The sequence below is a fragment of the Lichenostomus cassidix genome, chromosome 5 (assembly GCF_008360975.1).
Source record: "Lichenostomus cassidix isolate B80296 chromosome 5, HeHo_3.0, whole genome shotgun sequence".
Classification (NCBI taxonomy): Eukaryota; Metazoa; Chordata; class Aves; order Passeriformes; family Meliphagidae; genus Lichenostomus; species Lichenostomus cassidix.
The window spans coordinates 29,135,974-29,149,181 of NC_139486.1; positions in this window are offsets into that span (position 1 = coordinate 29,135,974).

The window sequence follows — 13,208 nt, forward strand, 5'->3', positions numbered from 1 at the left end:
GCCTATAGTTTTCAGATTGAGAACATATGAAAAAATGTCTTTTGCAAAGAAGCAATTCCTCTAAATGTAATATTACTGAAAAAATCCACTGAATAAAATTGAAAAATTAAGTACACCACAGACTTTAGTTCCTACTAGGCTTAATAAAACTGGACAAATAAATATCCAATTTATTATCCCAAATGGGCTGCAGCATGGAAAAGTCTTTAACCATACACTTTTAGGAAAGTGTTCAGATTTCAGGCTGTCATTTAAATATTTGATGAGTTTCAGGTATGGCATATTCTGGTGATCTTCCTTTCCCAAATTATTCTCAATGCCTGGCATTATCTCAGTAATATTTCATTGGAACACCTGAGACACTTTTATATGATAAGGGCCATGGCATTCCAGGTTAAATATCTCTGTCAGGTATTCAAATCCAACCCACCAGCAGAGCACGAGACATCTGGAAGGTGTTTGGAATACATGCTTAATACCAGTTGCATGAAGAAGTTCCACTGGCTCCTCCAGGCTGCTCAGCAGGGCAGCAGAACTACTACTGCCTTTTTGTCTCTGAAGCCTTGGATTCAGGCTCCTCATCTGTTCATTTGAAATGGGGAGTCAAAGTCAATGCAGCATGGATGTCAGCCTGCTTATTCTTCTTACACTTCTGGGTACAGACTACTTAGCCTGGCAATCCAATAAAATAGCTCAAGTTCAATGCAAGAAAAGAGTATTTTTTCTAAATTCTTTATTCAAAAGAATTTTTGAATTTAAATCTTTAACCAATTTAACAGGGAAAAAAGAAGGAACATACATTTTTCAGAGAGCTGTTTTAGACATGGAAAATGTCAGCTCATAAGAACACATGATTACATATTATTCTATATGCCACAGAATTTCTATATATTAGGAATTTTAAATCAGGCACTCAATATTGCATGGAATTGACCTGTTTGGAAATAAAAGACTCACAGCACTCTGAAATGCACTGAGACACTTGTGCTAGATTGAAGTTCTCTGTTAAAAATCCTGAGGAGCTCAAGGAGAAAGCTAGGCTTAAAGCTGCTAGACTATTCCATACTCCTGCACTGTGCACTGTGAACACAACCTCTCCAGTAATTCAAACAGGACTGTATGTATCCATACCATTCCACAAGATAACTGTATTGAGTTACTCATGCTTCTGGACTTACACAGATCCTGTGTTTGTCTGGAACAAGAATGTTGTGTATATCAACCCTACTGAAAAAGAAAAGATACCGTAGGTTGTTGGAGTTCTTCTCTGACAGCTCCCTTAGGAAATAATACAAAAGTATTTATTATTTATATACAAGCCAGCATGTCAACACGTTTTTAGATAACTCTCTGTACATTTTTCTGTTTAGCAATGGAAACTACAGAATAAATTATATATGACAATTGTGGCTATTCTAAGAAACTTCGTATTGCACAACTGGCAATCTACAAATGAGATGTAAAATGCTGCATGGAAGTGATATTTCTTGGTAAGCTGTTTCTGTTCCTAACTATTTTGTGCCACTATCTGTATAAAATTAAGATGAAATCTACTCAACATCTCCTTCTGTAATCTGATAATATCTGTCCACTTTGTGCATTTTCAGATGTCCTGAGGTTGTATGCCAGATGTTAGGAAGGTTGTATTTTACTTCAAAACCCGCAGGTATAGAGCAAACATATTTTGCTATGCATACCATCTGGTACCTGTTTTTTACCAGAGAACAGAGTGTGTTTAATCATTAAATCAAATCCTGCAGTAGTTAAATCAAATTAATTCATACAGATATATGCATTTTTCCCCCTGTGGTTTTTCCTATCAAAGTAATCTGGTTACTTTATGTGACAGCAAATGAAGTCACTAGACCAAATTCTGCTCTTAGATACACACACATAACCAACAGGAAGTCAGTAGGTTTGTACAAATGTAAATGTCCACAGAATAATCAGAAATGAGCAATAGTTATGTTTAATAAAAGTATCTTGCACACATGGCAAAGCATTGTCTTCTATTTTCCTATTTTTGTCCTCATAATTTACTTAGTAAATCAAATTAACTTAGTATTAGTTTTAAAGATATGCAGCTATGTTCTTCACCTCGTTTTTTCCTGCAATATAGGTCTAAACATTTCTGATGCTGGTCAAAATTCAAATAATGAAACTTTTATCTAGTTCTCTGATGGTTTCAATAAACGAAGGTTTTATCAAAGAACAAATAAATTTTAGAACTGCTGCTTCATAACCTGTTCTGTCCACACTTCACTTCACTTCACTTCACTTCACTTCACTTCACTTCACTTCACTTCACTTCACTTCACTGTTTTCTTCCCTCTTTGATTGCAATTAATGACAGAACAAAACAGGTAATTGTATAAGTAAGTTCAATTTTTGTCAAAAACCTTATAAAGTACATCCACAGAAGTTTTTTGGTACAGGGGTTTGGTACAGAGAGACGGTTATCTCTCAGCTCAAGTAATATTTCTACAGGATTTTTTTCCTCATCTGGCCTGAGATGCTCACATCATAGAGGTGTTAATCACTGTGAATTAGTTTGCAGCTTTCACCACATTTTAGATTCATTTCATCCTGTGGTTGCTTTATAAGCAAGCCCACCTTATTAGCAAGACCGGCAGTGTTCTCACACCATTTGTGTTCCTTTCACCAACTGAGAGTTAGCTGCTGAACAAAAAAGAAATTGGACAGTTTGAAGAACTTGACTTGAAGAGCAGTATTAAATGGTACATAGTGGTTGAGGGACCACAACAGAGCTAAGAATGACACAGAAAAAAATTAGGGTGATTACACAGACAAAATACAATTGTTATGGTTAACAAATATTACTGAAAGGTATTCTGTCAGGACAGCAGTCTGCTATGAATTTGCACATTTGTTTCACACAGACAAGCCAGAAATGTTTGCTTCACAAGTAGGGAGTGGTGCAAATGCAGCAGCACTGATCATACAAATGTCTTTGTGTGCAATAGCCACTAAATAACCGAGAAAGTGACAAAAGGTGGTAAGTATTTTACACTGTCTTTGCTAAGTCTCATGCAATAGTAGCAAAGCTGGTCATTGAAATTAACCTTGCACCAAGGCACTGTTCAAAAGTCTTAGTTAACTGGAAGAATAAATTAGAACAGCCTTTTTGGGGTATGAAGTTATAATTTTTAAAGGCAAATTGAGAAATTAAGCAAACTGGTCACAGGAATTACTTATTATGAAGAAGGGTTTTTTGCCAGTGAAAAAAAGGCTGAGTTTCTTTCAAGCAGATTTGCAAAAAGTACCTGGAATTTGCATCCCAAACAAATAGAAAAAACTTTCAAGGAAATATTCTATATTCAATTGAGTGGTCACTCCATTCCTCACTAAAATGTAAACATTATTTGCTGTTAGAAAAAGAGGACCTGCAAAGGTAGTAAATGGTAATCCATCCAAAGAATTTTGCAGAAGCTAGAAGACTGCAATTAGATGCATATCTCCCTTTTCCCCTTGATATCAAGCTCTCATCAGGTGTCACCACACTACATATGGAGAATATTTTTGGAATTCCCAGTTCTTTCACCTTCGAGATTTTTGCATAATGAGTTTCACTTCTATTCATCTGGTTTTGCTCAGAATTACTCATTCCTTTCTTATAAGCATCCTTATGTTGGATTCAAGTAATTAAAGCCAATTAATGAACAGAAATTCTAGGTGTTTTTTCTTGTCCAGAGTTTTAGATAGTGGTCAGACACTCCTGATGTAAAACTCACCTACTTTTGAATAAGTTCTTGGTCCTAAATCATAGCGCCCTGAACAGCACCAAAAGCTGGATCCATGCACAAGTGCCACGGCAAGGATGACAAATTTCATCATGCATGAAAGTGTTGCGATGTTTTCAGGGAAATTATAATTTCCTACGCAATCCAAAGTTTCTGCTAGTCTTTTCGGTGCTGATAGCAGGACATCCAGGAGCTGTCAGACTTTGAACTGTGTGCAATCCCTGACCTGAGGTGAGCTGACAATCCTCCACTGTGGCTAATCCTGCCCAAGAAGTGCTGCCTGTCTCTCTGCCTTGCCCTTTCACTGATCTACAGGCTTAATTCACTCCCAGATATGGCTTTGTTTTTCCAGGGTATTTGTAGAGTCATAAATACCTCTGTAGGCATTACAGATGAAGCTGAAAGTGGAGAGAACTGATGCTATTCTGTTTTCAGTTTACTTCTTTTTCTGCAGCACTCTAAGACAGAGCGTGCGAGAAAGATCTGTGAAATCTGTTTAACTACAGGTTCTTACCTGAAATAAATTAATTCAAAGCAAAAATTTTTAATATAACAGTTTAACTTGCTAAACCACATTAAGGAAGCTTTTGGACCAATTAGCTACAAATCTCTCTGAAGCAGCTTTTAGCTGCTTAGAAACACCAAGGGTAGTCTTTTGGCCTTTGTGCTTTGTTATGGGAATGCCAGGTAAGAGAAGACACTAAATTATATTGATGTGATTTAGTGATGAATGATTTAGTGATTATGTGATTTAGTAATTTGGCTCATATATGAGCTACAAATGTGAACAATAATGAACCTGGCAAAGCTGAGTTACTTAATGACTCAGATGTGATATGTATGATGTATCAGTTATGTGTGATATGTCAGTTAACAGATTCAAATGGATGCTTGAATAGCTTCCTAATCATTAGGAAGAAGGTTTCACCAACTGTTAAGGACAGAGCATTTGAAACCAGTAAGATACTGACTTTAAAATTTCATTACTAGGCCTTTGGTTTTCCTCTTAGAAAAGGTCTTTAATAAAAATATACTCATCATCAATTATTTTCCTGATGTTGTGTAAGTTGTCCTTGCCATATTTTTTCCAACATGTCAGCCACAGACTGTTATTTGCACGTAAGATATCAAAAGATACTACATGAAAAAAAAGCTGTATTTAAAGAAATAAACCTCATACATTCAAGTAAGGAAACAAAGTGAATAGGAGTAGAGGAACAACTAAAAGTTACTACAGTAAAATGTCCCATTAAAGATTATTGTTATTTTTGTGATGTAACATGCAATATATTTTTCATAAAACTGCTGTTGAGGCCTCGTGGTTTATCATGGCCATACAATAACAGATAAGAAAAGGATTTCATTTCACCATTTTCCCTTTTATGACAGTATAGTTCTACCAAAATCTAAAGGTTCATGGAAAACCCACAGCTCACAGAGGATAGAGTCCCTAAATTGCTCACAGGGGAATATAATAAAACCTGAGCTCAGTTAAACTTTGACCATTGAACCTTGGTAGAACAGCACTCAGCAGATATTGAAAGGGTGGTGTGACACAATGTCCAGGCTCATGACATCATCTGAGCACATCAGTGCAGCTGCAGCATGGAAATACTCCCCAGTGAGGGAGTAAGTGAGTGAGGAAAGTGTAGAGGGACTTGATGCTTTACCGAGATATACAGATTTCCACAAAGTAGTCAGGTCCACAGAGTAACTAAACAAGTATAAATGCTAAACTCAACACGTGTGGTTGCACAAAATAACCCTTAAATAAAGGTGACTGAATTTTCTCTGTGATAAGAAGACATTCTTCTGTGCCATGGGGCTGAGCCACTCACTTTTCATAACAAGTGTTTCTGTCATTAGCTTTTAAAGTCACCTGAATGAAGTCAAAAGAAGCCCATGGCTAAGCAGCTGTTGAAGAACAGTGCACATGGAAGGCCTAGGATATCTGTGCAATGAACAGGACTTTTTATAATGTTTCCTTTTGTAAGCATTGAAAGGACAACTTGAACACGGAGTAAATGCAACCTCAGATCTCATATATATATATACATATAAATATTTTTACACATATGTGGGAAATATTTTTACACATAATGAGGAACTAGCAAGTTGACTGAAAATGTGACCAGAATAAAAAGAATTTAAAAAGTTGTCTTTCTCATTTTGAGATGTCGTACAGTTCTACAGTTCATATTGATATAAAGCTGTAACAATTGCACGACAGAATAACCTGAATTATATTTTCATGGCATGACTTAGTTGTAAAAACAGTGCCAGATTTGGTTCTCTCTTGACATGGTGAAAATGTGAGTTTACACAGCCTACAAATCTCAGTGGCGTTATTCTATCAGTGCACCAGTGATAGGTGTCCAGACCAAAATGGACAACCTATACTGCAAATATTTCTGCACATTCTTTTTCATTTAGCTGTTTGTGTCCTTGTATTTTCAATGTGTGTTGCACTTACTGCACTGCCTTTGCAAGAGGGCAGGCAGTGAGCTGCTGTTTCACAGTGATCTCAGACCTGCCATCTGAAATAGAACACTGCAAAATTATTCAAGTAGACGATTGCTGGGATTCTAACAGAACATTTATGAGAGATATTTTATATGCTCTGAAATACTTTTTTCTGTGCCTGTCAACAGCCATCAAGCTGAAAAACAGGGACTGAGTTACAAGAGCAAGAGCTGAGATACAGTCTATGATTTGAACTAACCAGATTAATAAAATGAATGAAACCAGAAAGAAAGTACCAAAACAGGTCTATCTATTCCTTCATGTTTTCAGGAAAGTGTAAATCAGAGATAGTAAAAATTTTACAAATTTCAAGTTTTTGCTACGTACTGTCAATAACACAGTTTTCTATATTACTAGAATAATGGAAACTACACTATAGATAAAAGGATAATTTTTTTTCACCTTTAAAATGAAAGCTTTAGACGCAAATGACCCTAATTGCTCAGAAACCCTGCTGCCTCTACAGAAGTCATATCATTCTTCCTGTTGATTTGGCCATAGATCTTAAAGTCTCAATCCAAGAAAGCAACTTAACACATGCCTTTGAAAGACAGAAGCTGCTTTATTAACTGACAATGAGATCTGTGACGGCAGAAGAACCAGCAAAAATGTTTTAAGAAGTCACTGGCCCCAGGTCTCAGATCCTCTTCTCTGCAGGAGTCTCCCCTGGACTGAATTCTTTAATAAATGTGAAGCCAAATTTCACTCAAGTTACTGTGAAATTCTTTCACTTAGTTGAGGAAAGAACAGACAAAAAGTAATTGACTACCCTTACAAAATAAGCAGAATTAATCTGCCCTATTTGTGCAGCTCAGCTTCCTCTTTACAAAGCTCACCATATTAGTTAAAGCCCCTCACCACTTTAAAAGTTGATAGAGAATCTTGCACAGATACTGCTGCAACCAATTCTGTTTTTCTGTCATGCATTTCTGCTATAAGCTCTCAGAGAATCATAGGAAAGCTTCTAAAACCTGCATTTGGACCTGACAAAAGATTTTTATGTGATCAAAGCTTATCTGCACACCCACAAAAGAGGAGAGAGGGCTCACAGCAGGTGGGGGAACTCAAAATAACAGGCATCCCAATTACTGCCACACCCATCACAGGAGCCATCGGCCCATAAAATACTCACCTCTACAAGACCGGACTTTCAAGAGCACAAAAGCAAGGAGAGAAGCCAAATTAAAGACTCAAAGAAAAGATTACTCTGTCTAGGCTTCTCTCAGAGCTGCCTGAGTAGAGCCTCAACCCCAGTCTGGATATTAAGCCTGCCAACATGAGTTATGGCTACAGCACCTTTTGAAGGTTTTACCCTAGCTGAGGCAGAGGAATGTGCCTAAGGATGTGGAACATACCAAAAGATGCAAGGGAAGTGCATTTCAAGATTTATTCTGGGATGTTTAAGGGAGGGGGGGAAGGAAGGGATCTACACAATTTTAGGGGGAACAAGTGTGAGGATATGGGGAAACAAAGAGGCTAGTCAGGTGCAGTTTTCTCCTTGGTATGTTTGTCTGGCCACAACTGCACCTGACCAGCCCAGCCTGCTCTATCTTCTAAAATTTCTTTCGGTGAGGGACTCTCTACTGAGTGTGTTTGTACTGGGGTCTGGGTGCCAGCAATCACAGTCAGACCATGAGTCAGGACGTCCATGTAGCTGTGTGGAAGTGACTGTAGTAACTTGAGTGAGTGGAACCCAGTGGCAGCTTAGGGGGTCTGTGTGTGTATGTATGTGTGTCTGTCTGAGTGCAGGGTCTGCACCAGCAGCTGCAGTGAGGCTGCTGATTCAGGGGCTCGTAGGTCCAGGTGACAGCACCTGAGGAGAACGATCCAGTGGCAGCTGCTGGACATACCGAGTGTCTGAGCTGGGATGCTAAAAGGGTTCCAGGCTGTACGTGTGGATATGTACATATATGCACATATATACACTCACATATATGTATTTTCACTAGGGCATCTTCATCCCACACAACAGAGATAGAAGTGGGATGAGCTCTGTGTGTGTTCTGTGTGTCTGATCTGTGTGGCCAGCCATGTCCATGTGTGATGCACATGTGTGTGCACTGTGCACATGTGAATCCTGAGAATACGTGTTCAGCCTCACTATGGGTTGGACCTGGGGCATGAAGCTTACCCATTTCAGGGCTATCAGATCCAGCAAAGTATATATTTACCACACAATATGTTAAATAGTTTGTAGTGACTATCTTAATTCATTGTCCCAGTTCTTTAAACACTTTGAGTTAGTCTCTTCTGGCACTTGTTTAATTATTGTCTTGATAAATTCTGTTTTAAAATACAGTGCAAACTATTTCTGGAGTGTAGAGCCAACTATATTTTTCTTCTTTGGAAGACTTTTGAATTTGAGAACATTTATGTATTTAAATATTTTCATCCTCAGTGTTGAACTATCCTGGAGCTCCGAGTCAGATGAGTGCCAGAAGAAAGTGTTCTAAAAAGGTTTTTTTTTAAAAAATAAAACAGGGACAATTACATATTATGCTCATTAGAAGTAAAAAAGGAAGCTGGGCTTTTTTTTTTACCTGTAGAGGGTTTTTTTACAAATATAGGGGAACATTTTAGAAAATTTTAACCTTTTTGGTTTTTATTCTTCTCACTAACTAGCATGTGATGTTATGTTCTTTTCCAGACAAGTGTAAGGATTTCTAATTGCCATTGGCAGGAGTACCCTCACAGTTCCTTAGGTAGAACTTAACTTGAAATATACATTAATTCTGTAATGAGTCAGCATTTCTGGATGAATGTTCCAACATAAAGAATTTTTCTGTGTATATCTCTTAGCAACTGAGAAATCAGAGCCTTAATTTCATTTTAAAACTCTTGCATTTAATAAACCTTTTTTGGTATTTTTTTGTGCTATGGAGAGAACATATGAATTATCAAGATTTGCCTTGAACTCTTGATAATTCAGCTGTCTTGCACAAGAAAAATGTGTGATGTTTTTCTGAAGGATGGTGAAAGCACCCCTGGACAAGCGAGAATTAGCAACTGCCAGGGTCTTTCATTTTCTGGGCCCATTACAGCCCCTGCAAAGGCACCAGCAGGCAGGAGAGACTAGCAGGTACAATCACAGAGCTCACCACAGCTGCTGGGTCCAGGGAACGGTCACATATGCGAGGTGACAGCCGCGTCTGAGAAGTGAGGACAGGGGTGAAGGCAAGGACAAGCACAGCTTTCCTTCCCACTTCTCCTTAGCAGCAGAAAACTGGCAAAGCCAGCTCTTCCTGTTCTCTCTCCCTCCCTCCCCCGTGGTTTTGCTTATGCTGCTGAACAGGCTGGAGCCAGTTTTGTTTTCTTTAGCTCCTGTGAGGATATGTCCTCTGTCCTAGGATAAAATTTGAGAAAGCATTGTTGCTTGAATGAGAATTGTGCCTCTTTGTAGGTATTGTGTGGAGCAATGCTGGCCAAAACAAATTGAGTTTAGATCTTTTTAACAGTAAAGCAAGTCATACAGTACCTTCAAGACAGACACTCAATCAGTGCCAACTCAGGTGTTAATTACAATTAAATATTTTCATACAGGATTGCAGCAGCTTTGCAGAAGCTCTCACAGCCCTATAGTATAATTGTAGTCTAGCAGGGGACGTTTCTGAGCAAAAGTCCTGTTTGACTAGGACTGACAGCCTAAAAACAGTTCCATTTTTATATTTTTGTTTCAGAAGCTCACACATTTGCTAAGGAGACAGCATGGTCAAGGACCTCCTGACCATCATGTTGGCAGGATTCCTTTCTTTCTCCTTCATTCAAAGCAGAAGGTCACTGTAACAAATATTTAGGCTTTTAAGTATTGAAAGGAATCAAATATCCAATGCTGCATAGTTCTTTGGCACACTGTGTCACTATAAACTCTAACACTGCAAAGTGTAAGGTGTTATTCCAGTGGAGCGACAGTTTCAATGTATCAAATTTGACACCTTTTCAATAAAATAGGCTAAATTTAGATAACCATATGCTCATGCTGACAAGCTAGCTTCTCCCTGATATGTGTTTTCATGAAAGAGGGCCTCAAAGTTTAATTAGTTTAAAATTAATTCAAAATATTGTATTAATTTACAGTAGGAAGGTCAAGTAGTTGAGCAAACAGCAGGAATGAATATTTTTTTACTTGATGCACTAAGATGCAGCTGTAAAACTCCCATTAATGTTAATCGGAATCATGCTGCCAAATTCAAAAATCATACTATAAATATTTTATCTGTCTCTGCTCTCACTGCAGTCTAATAAACCTTGAACAATTAAAGCCCCTTTTCTCTTGACTGCCTGCTAAGCAAAGTTGAAGAGTACATGCATATGAGCCAAGAAATACTATTCTGCACTGGGGGGGCTCACCTTGAGCTCTCTGTGCAGTTTTGTGTGCCACAATGTGAAAAAGACATTAAGCTGCTAGAGAGTTTACAAAGGAAGGGCATGAAGAGTGGCTGAGGTCACTTGTTCTGTTCAGCCTGGAGAAAAGGAGAGTCAGGGGAGACCTCACTGCAGTTACAGCTTCTTCATGAGGGGATGAGGAGCAGCAGACACTGATCTCTTCTCTGTGGTGACAGTGACAGGACCTGAGGGAATGAAGTTGTGTCAGGGGAGGTTTAGGTTGAGTATTAGAGAAAGTTTCTTCACCCAGAGGGTGGTTGGGCACTGGAACAGCTCCCCAGGGCAGTGGTCACAGCACTGAGCCTGACAGAGCTCAAGAAGCATGTGGACAACACTCTCAGGCACATGGTGTGACTCTTGGGGTATCCTGTGCAAGGCCAGGAGTTGGACCCAATGATCCTTGTGGATCCACTTCCAACTCAGCATATTCTGTGTTTCTGTGAACTATTATACCAATGGAGATGTATTTACAATTTGTGCTTCAGCAGCTTAAGGAGATGGGCCAGTGTCACAGCTACATTTCAATCTTTGCATCCTTTGAAGGGATTTTTAAACAACTATTTGAGAAAGTAAAAATTTAATTATTTTTTTAAAATCCCTCTCATTAGTAACTAAAAAACACTCTTTTTCTTAGTATGACTCCCAACAGTACACAATGATAATCTATTCACTTATGTGTGATTAGGCCATAAGGGCTGATTTAATTCAGTATATGTTATTTATAAGATTAATGTCACTCTAAAATTCACTTCTTTTTTGATGAGTCTCATTGAGCATTGTGATTCTCGTGGTTCTTCATGCTCTGTGGTCATATTGGCTTAAAGTAAGCTGAAATCTGAGCTACCAATCATATAGCTGAAGGCAGATAAAATTTTCAGTCTCCACTAACATAAAAAGTACATTAATAAATGTAGGAGATATAATTTCTAAAAATGGAATAATAATTAAAGTGATCAATCAAAACCTTGTATTTTAAGGTCTTTTTAAAGAAAATCCCCACAATTTAAATAATACAAAATTGGATGCCTTGTACCTATGTTTTTAAAATTCTATATTTGCTGACACTAAGAATTACAATACCTTAACACATATGCTGAATCTGAGTTCGTAATAATAATAATAAAAGAAAACCAGAAATATTACAGTTCCCTGGAGATGCAATCCAAACAGTAACCAGAATATTAAATTGAAGAATACAAATAAGAAAATTTGCACCACACAGAATTTAAAAAAAAAAATTAAAAAAAAAACTTCAAGTTGTGAAATTAATGTAAACATGTTAAAATTTTTAAGAAATGTGCTTCCACCCTTTTTATAAATGGAGGAACCTCAACAGTTTCATGAGATAGAAATATGAAGAATTTAACTTTGGGGAAATTGGTACAAATATCCAGCAGATTCAACAAATTATTTCCGTGTTTCTACAAATCATTTTATCACTTGTGTGTGAGAAAATGTTGGCAAAGAGTTGAATGTGTTCTCTCTCCATATATGTAAACTAAATATTGCTCAATTACACTTTCTGGTGGGCATTTAACAATGTCAGATGTGGACTCCTCTCAGAGTTGTACATATGTATGCATGTAGAATTATGCACGTTCTTAGATCATTGCAAGAACAGGTTTTGTTTTCCTTTTTTAAAGGAGAGAGTCAAGAAATTCTTATGGCCCTTATCTTCCTTCAGAACCCCTAACCTCATACACCTGAATATTACATGCAGTGCAAGTGTGAAGCCCCTTTATTTAAGTCTTTTGGTCTTGCAGTAACTCCATTCGTAACATGTTCATCACAAGTCACCCTTCCATGTGCAGCTTTAAGTGTGATTTCTCATCTAAAGGTTGCTTGATATCCATGTCTAGTATCACCTGTTTTCTGATGGGAAAATTTTCTGATGGCAAAATGGTTTTCATTAAAGACCAGTGGTGCATTAAAAAAAAAAAAAAAAAAAAAAAAACTGAATATGCTAAATTCAGTAAAGTTTGGAGTGAAACTAGAGAAATCAGTATTCATGATGGCTTGGCACATTGTAATTCACCATTTAGATTATTCAAAGTAAAACTGGAAAATAGTTGGAAATAATTCCTAGAAACGTTTTGCTTACATAGGAGATAATGCAAAGAATTGTATATTTGCTCATGAATATGTTCTGAATATGCTTTTATCCCTAAACTGTATAATAAGTAGGGAAGAGTAAGTCCATAGCACACCTCTCTTCTAAATACCCACTAATCCTTACTTTTTTCCCCAAATGTTGCTGTTATTCATGCTTCCTTTAAGTTATCTCTTAACAACATGCAGTTCTATACGTTAAAAAACCTAAGCTTAATGTAAATTAAAAAAATTTTTAAAAAGTCGTTTTGACAAATAAAGCTTGTCATTGAAAAGGAAACAATCTCTTCCAAAGGTAATGTTGCTTTACTGGTACAAATATTTATCTACTTTAGCATTCCTCAAAAAAAAACCCCAAACTGTTAGATTTAAATATAGGATTAATTATGATGATATCTTTCAAAAACTAGAAAGCCAATTTCAAGCATTAAT